The sequence below is a fragment of the Hipposideros armiger genome, unplaced genomic scaffold (genome assembly GCF_001890085.2).
Source record: "Hipposideros armiger isolate ML-2016 unplaced genomic scaffold, ASM189008v1 scaffold_312, whole genome shotgun sequence".
NCBI classification, from domain to species: domain Eukaryota; kingdom Metazoa; phylum Chordata; class Mammalia; order Chiroptera; family Hipposideridae; genus Hipposideros; species Hipposideros armiger.
The window spans coordinates 1,368,563-1,378,937 of NW_017731662.1; positions in this window are offsets into that span (position 1 = coordinate 1,368,563).

The window sequence follows — 10,375 nt, forward strand, 5'->3', positions numbered from 1 at the left end:
ATTATCCTGGTACTGTTTAACATGTTCCTCTATTACCTATAATTCCTGTCAGCTGATAGTTATACCTGGAGGCTCATCTTTATTAGTAACATCAAAGACTTCACTTCCAAGACTGACAATTTCTATGTATGACGCCTTGCCACAGTGAGTCTGGTGGGTCCCAAACTCTCCTGAGGCAACAAAGAAAGAGGATAACTATTTTGTAGTAATGTCAAGCCTAGTTCCTGTTGACTTTACACAAACAAACAAAACCCTGGCCAGAGTCCATGATTAACTCCATGATGATTGTCAACTAGGATGCGTTGGGTCTTCCCCCTGTGCTTGAGAATGAGCAGGAACAGGTGGAAAGAATGTGAACTTGGGAGTCACACAGCCCTAGATTTGAATTCTGACTTTGCCCGTTATTAAGTACATGCCCTTCCTAGTTACTTAATTTTTTTGGTCTCAGATTCTTTATATATGAGGATAACCTTCCAATATGCTGAGCTGCAATTGCCATGTAGTATGTATTAAATAACTGTTTCTTTCCAGAGTAAGTTAAAAATGAGAATTTGTGTCTAAAATTACAAACCCATAGAGTTTGTTTGGATCCAGATGCAAATATGGCTTTCACCAGTCATAAACAATGGAGAAAGAAAGGTTTCAAGTAAGCCTTAAGAAAGGACATGTAGAAAAGGAAAGGATATGAGAACAGGAAATATTGTTCTCCTTCCATCCTTCGTGTACTCAGAAAACTCAGGAAATTCTTCCCAAAAGAAAGCATGACCTGTTTTTGTCTAAAATTTTGCTCTTCTCTGGTCTATGCTGGCTTGAGAACATATTTCTTTTACCAAAAGATGAGTTCACAGTAAATTACTCAGAAACATATGGATGAAATTTCCCTTAAGCCACTCAGGGGATTAGAAATTAAGGGAAAGAGTACTTGGCAAAATGCATTTGGGGTTTTGCCAAACCTAAACCAACTGAGAAATAGTTAAGACACAAGGCAGATCTCGAATGCTGCCAACTGGACCCATCTTAGCAGGACAAGGATTTATAATTAGGGCTGCTCGGAAAAGCAGTGCCTCACAGGTGGTTAAGGACAGAAAAGCGTTTGTCCTTAATGTCTCAACGGACTGCTGTTCCCCAGACAGACCCTTTACAATGTCCACACCCTCTTAATCACCCGTGTCCCAAAGACACCTCCTTAGCTGCACGGTCATCTTTCACACCAGGCCTCTGACATTCTCTCTAGGCCTCTTTTGTTTCCAGGCCAGGCTGGTGTTTCTCACAGTGGATTCCTGGATGAGGGGGAACAAATCTTGAATTACAGTGAAGAGCTGTAATGGGGAAATATGACAAAGCAATTTCCTACTCTGGCATACTCTTTTTGTGTCTTCTGTCTCTTACCTTAGTCACCTTTCCACATTTTTCTGCTTTCCATGCATTTCTTTTTCTGTAAATGAAGGGACTGGATTGGCTGTTTTTCTTTTCTTTTTTCTTATCGGTATATATTGAGTATTACAATTTTAATACAGTTTTTAAAAATTCATTTCAGGTGTACAAAACAATGTAATAGACATTTACACCCCTCACAAAGTGATAACCACCCTCCCCCAGGCTACTGCCCCTCTGACATTGTATATAGCTGTTACAATTCCATTGGCTCTATTCCCTATGCTGTTCTCCACATCCCATGACTATATATTGGGTTGTCGGAAAAGTCATGATGCATTTTTGCAACGAGAAACAGAAAAAATACATCATGACTTTTCCAACAACCCAATACATTGCCAAGGGGATATGAAAGACAGTTTGGGGAATAAAATCAATAATGTAAAGATTTTGTAGGGTGTCAGATGGGCACTTGCTTTATTAGGGAGTCCCCTTCATGGACTGTGTAGATGCCTGACCAATGCACTGTACACCTGAAGCTGAATAATATTGAATGTCAACTGTAATATACATATATATATATATATATATATATTTATATATTCATGGATTGGCTGTTTTTCAAACTGTGCTGCTGAGAACCTTTTAAAGGCTTGTCTGGGCCCAGCGGAGATAATGAAAGGAGCTCTCTTTAGGAAAGGGAGGGGGCTCTAGCTTAAGATTTTACATGAAGCAAGGGCTCTGGGGTTGAAGAATTTGAGAATCGTGACACTGGACAAAGTCTCGTGTCCCTTCTGATGAGACAGTTCTGGTATCACATGCCACACTTCTCAGTCTCCATTCCCGACACCAAATAGCACTAAAAATGTGCTTTTCTCTCCAGCATTTGTCAGAGCATGCCTGTGTGCCAGGCCCTGTGCTAAGCACTGGGCATTCAGCAGTGACCAAAACAGACCTGATCCCCACCCCATGGAGCTGACTGACAGACTAGTTGGGGATACTGGCTTTAAACAAATGAATACATAAATCTAAATCAAGATATATACTCCATGAAAAACAAAATCATGGTTGAAGTCTGAGTTGACCCGGGGTTTGAGAGATGCTGCAGAACGCTTCCTGTTCAAAACAGCTCCCCCACCAGCCTGGCTTGCCGCTCTATAGATTGACTGATCACTGTTAAGTCATTGAAGGTTTCCATTAAAAGTACATCTTTCACTTGAAGGGAAGGGTCAAAAAACACAGAGTACAAAGTAGCTGATGGGTTGAGCCAGCAGGTACTTCAGAAAGCAGAGGACAGACTTGGGAGAACACATGGGGGGCTTTAGGTGGTTGAGGGAAGAAAGGTTCACTGCTTGGTGGACCTCGTGGGGTATGAGAGGTTCAGAAAGGAGGTGACCCAAAGTTCAAGTGAAGGCAATGCCAATGACTCCCTTCACTTATTTCATGGTTGTATCTAGAACTCTCCTTAATGTCTTTTCCCCATTTCTCACTGAGTTTAATATGCTACACACACTGTTAACTCATTACCAAATCTTAATCCTATTGCTGTTCCTTTGCCTCTGTCTAGCTCTTTCTCTTTGTACATTTTATAAAGACAAAAGAGATTTAAAATAATTTCTGAGACATTTGCATGGTTCCTACTGTAGGTAAAGGGGCATTGTTCACCAATTTTGGTCTGTGGTGTACCTGACTGCTTATCTGGGTGGTGGGGTGCGGGGGACTAGGCAGAGGGGATATTGGTTTATGGCTTAAAGAGTTAAAACTCCTGTGGGGCACTAGATGGCAACATTTCTCTAAATCTAAGCTCAACAAAGGCTAGGACCTGTTCTTATTGACAGAAGGTAAACCCTGCACAGCTGCCAATACCAACACATGCTATGAAATCTGAACTTATGGAGAGAGAAGACTGAAGCCAGACCTGGTGGAAGGAGAATCCTCAGCAGTTCATCTCTCAAAGGGCCTGTGACCCATGGAAAGGGCTTTAGTGGTGTTAGTTGTTATTACTCTACCACCATCATCACCATCAATACAATCACTGTCATAACTGTCACCACCACCACCATCATCACCGCCACCAGCATCATTACCATCACCATGATGACGACGACCACCACCATCACCATCACCACCATAACCACCATCACCATCACCACCACCACTAACACCACCGTCTCCACCAAAACCACCACCACCACCATCACCACCACCACCACCACCATCACCACCACCATCACCACCCATCATCACCATTACCACCCATCACCACCAAAACCACCACTGCCACCACTACTGTCCTCACTACTACTAATTGAGTCACCCATGTTGCTATTGTTTTTGTGGTTGTTGAAAATTAAAACTATTCAAACTAGTTCTGGGAAGAGATATCTAGTGAGAGATACATTTCTTTTCTTTTCTTTTTTTTTTTTTTTCCAAATATGTGCTACAACTAGATTAGCAAACTGCTGCCTGGTATAGAAACTCAGCAGAATTGCTTTAATGAAGAATGATTAGTATTTGACATAGCAGTTTTTTGGTAGGTAAGTAGTAGTTTCTTATCTACTTGAGCAATGTTTGAAAACAGAGTGTCCTTCTGTGTTGCCTGAAACCATCTTCAAGGGTTCTGTTTGCATTACTAGTATACTTAGCACACTCTTTCTGCTTAGCAGCCACCCCCACTCCCCAGGCCCTGTCCTTTTAATTAACAACCTGTCACTGTATTTCAGTGTTTTTGTAGAGGCACACCAACTGAGCTACGATGAGTCAAAACATATCAGTTGACATAGAAACAATATTTGCTGAATTTCTCATACAATTGGGTTGGTCAGATGAACTGTTTCTTGGGGACCAGAAACTAAACCTAGGTGAGCTTATGTGAAAGACTGGGAATCAAGGTGTGCAGAGGGGGAGAGTGGCAGCAGATGAGGGTGGCAAGGCAGAGCTACAGGATCAAAATACAGTTTTTGGCCTCTTAATTTATTTTATTTATTATATATAATAATATATAATCAGATCGAAGTCAAGTTGTTGACTTTCAATCTTAGTTGAGAAGGGCACAGCTCAGCTCTAAGTCCAGTAGCCATTTTCAATCTAATTGCAGAGGGCGCAGCCCACCACCCCATGCGGGAGTCAAACCAGAAACCTTGTTGTTAAGCGCACACACTCTCACCAACTGAACCACCTGGCCACCCCCTGGCCTTTTATTTTAAACCACCTCTTTTGTGCCTCATAGCTTCCACCTGACAGAGGTAGATTTTTTGCATAGGCCCATTAATGTGTTCAATCAACACCTAATAATTAACTTTTAATATATGCCCAGTATGGTTCCATGCTCTAGGGATATAGCAGTGATCACGGTATCTTCCCTAACGATGTTAACATACTGGTAGAGGAGAAAAACAAAAACACATAAGCAAATTGTTAAATATAATTCAGGTTTGATAAGTGTCAATAAGAAAGACGAACCAGGATTTGGACATAGCGATAGATGATGGCATATGTGTGTGTTTCCACTGAATTTAGTTAGATTTATCAAGGAAGGCTGCTCAGAAGGGATGACATCTGAACAGAAAGACCTGAATGAAATGAGGGAGTGAGTCGTGTGAATGTTCCTGGGCTAAAATGAAACCACATATCACCATTATTATGAAGTGACCTAAGTCAATTTGGTCACGATGCACAGCTTGTAGGTTCTTGGTAGTTGACAATAAGCTATTGAAAGAAAATTGAGGTAAATAAGAGTGAACTATTCCCCTGCAGCTTTCCTTTCAGTTTGTAAAGAACATAAGTCTTCTGCCAAATTTGGTCATTCATACAGAAATTTATGAAGCAATTTTTTATTATCAGGTTCAAATAGTTTACACAAACTGTTTGGTACGCTCATTGGAGACCCAGCACTCTCCTTACAGGAGCCCTTACTGCTGCCTTGCTTGAAAGGGCCACTTGAAGTAGAGGCAACAACACACCAGAGACAGGGTTCTGTTACACGGAGACTCAGCAACAGGTAACCAGGATGCCTCCTAACTAATGCACACTGGACTGTACAGGATCAAGCCTCAGGAGCCATCCTTAAGGCTACGCATTTGTGATGGTTAATTTTATGTTTCAGCTTGGCTAGGCTATGGTGCCCAGATGCTTGGTCAAACACCAGTGTAGATGTTGCTGTGAAGGCATTTTTAGATGTGATTAACCTTAAGTTAGTAAACTTGGAGTAAAGCAGATTACCTCCATAATGTGGGTGGCCCTCATCTAATCAATTAAAGGCCTTCACAACAAAGACTAAGATATCCCAAAAAGGAAGGAATTCTGACTCCAGACTCCAATATAGAGATCCTGCCTGAGTTTCCAGCCTTTGGACTCAAGAGTTGCAACAGTAACTTACGTGAATTACCAGTCTGCCAATGTGCATTTTGGATTTTGAACTTGCTACCCCCCACAATCATGAGAGCTGATTCCTTGAGATAAATCTCTGTCTCTTGTCTGTCTCTGTCTCTCTCCATATATATATATATATATATATATATATATATATATATATATATATATATATATATATAAATAATTTCCTTTTGGTTCTGTTTCTCTGGAGAACACTGACTCATACAGATTTTGGTGCTGGGAAGTGAGATGCAGTTGTAACAAATATGTAAAAATGTGGAAGTGGCTTTGGAATTGGGTAAGTGTCTGGGCTGGACAAATTTGAAGTGCATGGTAGAAAAACACTAGATTGCCTTGAAGAGATTGTTGGTAGAAATATGAACTTTCTCTGGAACCTCATCTGCTACAGATACCAACTTCTTGGTTGCAACCCAAGAAGTGAATTCACTCTTCCTCAGTGATGGCCACTTCTCCCAAGTCTGGGTGCCACCATGGCTAGAATGGTGCAGTCTCTCCCTCTCAGATCACACATTGTCAAAGTCTGTGAGTCAAGTAGCTCACGACCAACCCTGCTCTAGAGTAGACTCTCCAAGAAAACTCTGGCCTCTGTCCCAGCTCAACAACTAGACCTCAGCATAAACTATATGATTCATGGAAGCAGAGCTGTTCCACAGCCTGGATGTATAGAAACCTCAGATGGTTCTCGTTGAGTTCTTTCATGCATGTTTGCATCATTTGGAATTTCCCAGGGACACTGATGTGCCAGCTAATCTTATCAGCCTGGCATCCCTCAGCAGGCATAGCAATGAGGGGAGGGGTGGCCAGTGTCCAGTTGGCTGGAGCCGCTCACTCCTGCCCAGGACAGAGACAAGGCAGCCCCTGGCCAGGCTCGCAGGCTCCCTCTTTCCCCAGGTCCTTCCTCCCATGCCTCATACTCCTTTAACACAGACACAGCCTTTATCCCCAGTCAGAGGAAATACAGAAAAAGGAGACATATCTCAAGCAGAAAGGACCCTGCCAAATTGAAGACTTCAGAAATATTTAAATGGAAAAAGCATATGGTTCCTTCCCAGACCCCCTTTGTTAGGGGGAAGGAATAGGGGAGACCTGAGTAAAAACCTATATTTACCTGTTCCCCTTCCTCTCTTCCTATGCCTAGAGAACTCCTCAACTTCCATGAATAATTAGATAAGTGTTTTCTAGAATATTCTCTCCTGAAAGTGTATTGGAGAGGTGTCCAAAACTGAGGGCACTGAATAATATCTTTCTTCTTTTCAATTTCACCTCAACCTGTCTACCTTAGCAAGTATTCTCAAGTGCCAAGGGGTCTGGACCTGTGTGGCTAGGCCAGTAGTATTGCCCTTTGCCATGCGGCCCAGGAGACTTTTTTTTTTTTAAGATTTTTTTATTGGGGAATTGGGAGGATGGGAACAGAGCTGGGGAATTGGGGGAAGGGGAACAGACAAGTTGCTGTCATTTTGTTCTTCAGTCTAGTTGTGGAGGACATTGCTTCACTGGCCCAAGTTGGCACCATCATTGAGCTCTTCCCAGGCAAGGCAGATCAGTCGCCGGCTTCTGGATGGCAGCTCACTGCGGTTGCTGGCTGCTCACGCTGGCTGCTGGCTACATACGGTAGCCCATGGCAACCCACTGCCACAGGGGCTGCAGCCTACGCCTTCGCCAGCAACCCAGGGCAGCCCAGCTCCAGGTTGAGCTGTTGTTCAGCATCTTAGCTGTAGAGGGCAGTGTCACTGGCCCTCATATGTGGGATCCGAACAGGGCCCTCTGGCGTCCCAAGCCAGTTCTTAACCATCGCGCCACTTGGCCGGCCCCCGAGGAGACTTTTACATGCAATAGGGCCACAGGGCACTCGGGCTGCTGCCCTTTGATGCTCCCAGGGGTCTATGTTAGTGGGTCACTCCACACGCCAACTTTGCATAGAGCCCTTCACTTGAAAAGGGGACCCATGGCTCTCAGATCAGCCATTTTTCTTAGGGGTCCCCTCACAGCAGAAGCCCTCGTTTAGCTGGCTTATTCATCTTCCTTCTCAGCCCCCTTCCCAGGCCTTTGCCTAGGGATCCACAGGGTTGAGGCTCTTATTATCTCCCCAAACAAAGCCCGCAGAGCACTCATTCATCCTGTCCCTTTTTCCCAGTCAAGCTGGGTGGTTCATTGGCGAGTGTTGATGGCCCATTAGGGAGATCCCTGAGCTTAAAACCCCAAAAGGCCTGTCCCCTCTCTCTGAGAGCCAGGAGCACCCAGACTCCGAAACCCCTTCCTCTCCTTCCTGAGGAACAACTCCTCCCCACCCCACCAGCTTAGTGATTGACAGTGGGTCTTCTTGTTACAGCAGCAAGCCACAAACAAAAGAACGAATCAAAACCAAACCAGATTTAATTTTCAGTTCTGTAGGTTCTTTCCCTATACTCCTCCTAAACACAATGTTTCCAGTTACTTTTCTTTCCAATGAATACAGGAGTAGGAATAAGACAGAAAAAGTGGTAGGAGAGGGGGCACCGTTCTATCTAAAAGGACTTATGTGCTGTTATATCTATGTGTGGGGGTGTTCTGTATAGTTCAATAATTGGGCGCAGAGGGATTACCCATGTAGTGATCTGGAACCCAGACTCTGGAGCCCAATTGCCCTGGTCTGAATCTTGGCTCTGTCACCTCCTAGATGTGTGACGTTGCGATAGTGACTAAACTTCTCTATGGCTTGGTTTCCCCATCTAGTGAAATAGGGGATAATATTAGTACAACTGTCTCATGGTGCTGTGGAGAGGACTAAACAAGTTAACACATATTAAGCGTATAGAACAGTGTCTGGCATATCGAAAGACTGGATAAAACAATTGCTGTTATAGATAGCTATGATACAATATTTCTTTCTGTCACTATAAAGTTGGTTATCACAGCTTATAAGTGGCAAGTCTAATTTATAATGTTTTTATAATTAACAGCTGGCTACTTCCAAAAAAGATTTAAAGTGGCTTAACAATGACAGTAACTGGAGAATTCATCAATGGGGGTCTTGTTTGTAGTTCTTTTGTGAAAGATAGTGATTTTTGACTCAGAGGAAAAACTGCCTTCTTTTTTTTGTTTGTTTGTTTATGATGATGGTGTAGTGGGAAGTCCCCTAATCCTTAACCGAGAGACCTTGATAACATAACAGGAATGAGGCAGTGCTCAGTAACTCTTGGTGGAATGCAGAAATGCTGTTTTTGAGCAGCTATGATGTGCCAGGGCTGGCCCATTTACACATATGGTCCCTTTGATTTTCGTAATCAGCTCTGCAGTGGAGGAGGCACTGTTATTCCCACTTTGCAGATGAGAAAGCAAAGTCAGGGAGTTTAAGTGACCTGCACAGTTCATGAAGCAGGTAAGTGGGGAGCAGGGTTCAAGGCCAAGTCTAAGGCCAAAGGCTTCCTGCTCTGCCTGCACCCTCCTTCTGATTGGACAAGATGCTTAGCTTCTCCAGATTCTACAGAGGAAAAATGAGGGGAACTAGCACCTTCTGGCTCCTCACATCTGGATGAGAAAGGATAGGCCTTTTGCCTGGGTATCTAACAATTTAAGCTTGTGGAATTCATATCAATTTTTGACATGCAAAAGAGGCTGTAAACAATGAGCCTGACCTTAATTCAAACACCAAGTGATTATGTTTCACAAAGAAATGTAAACAGGGTTTTAATTGATTCATGTGCTTGCAATTGGTGGTTCATTTATTACTGTCTTCTCCATAATAGCCTCCATCTGGGATCTCGGGACTGGGTTGCTATACAGAAACTTGCTACTGGTTTGAGCTCAGGTCCAACATTTCTTCGTTGGCTCATTCATTTGTTTAACAAGTTAAGGGTGCTGTGATCTGCACTGGGCTACAACCATGACCAAAGCAGGCGTGGTCCTGCTTCATGGTGTTCACAGTCCAATAGGCTGTAAAATGGCCACACAAAGAAATAAAGACAGTGAAAACTGTGGTGAGAACCACGTTGAAAGGAACAAAGGTGCTTGGAGGGAGAGTGATTGCGAGTGGGTGGTCAAGGAAGGTCCCTGTGAAGAGGAACATTTAATCAGAGATGTGCAAGTTGAAAAGGAGCCAGTCCTGGGGAAACAGAGAGTGTTTTCTATAAAGTAACATACACGTATTAGTGATTTACTGCTGCTGCTATATTGACAACATTTTTAGAGTAGGAGAAGATAGCAGGGCTGAGAATCCAGAGGCCTGCCTCCCTTCCTGGACCTCTACTAACTAGCTTTGTGAGCTAGGACGCAGTTCAAATTGTTTTCTTATCTAGAAAATACAATGCTTGCAAAACTCAGCAGAGAATCTCTGTGGTCTGTTAGCCTCTACCATTCTATAGTTCTACACAGTTTTTACATTTTCTAGTTGTTTGAGGAAACCCTGTGAGTATAATTACCTAGATGTCCAGAAAACTTTTCATGAAGGGTAGACCTGTCAAAAGCTCAGAGAACAAAAAGTTTTTAATATAGTGCAGGCTTTAAATGCAGATTACAGAGAGTCCAGAGGAACACAGAGCCTGTTCAAAGCCCGACTGCTTGAATTGGAACTTATTTTGATTGTAGGTTTACCCACCATACAAACACACACACACACACACACACACAC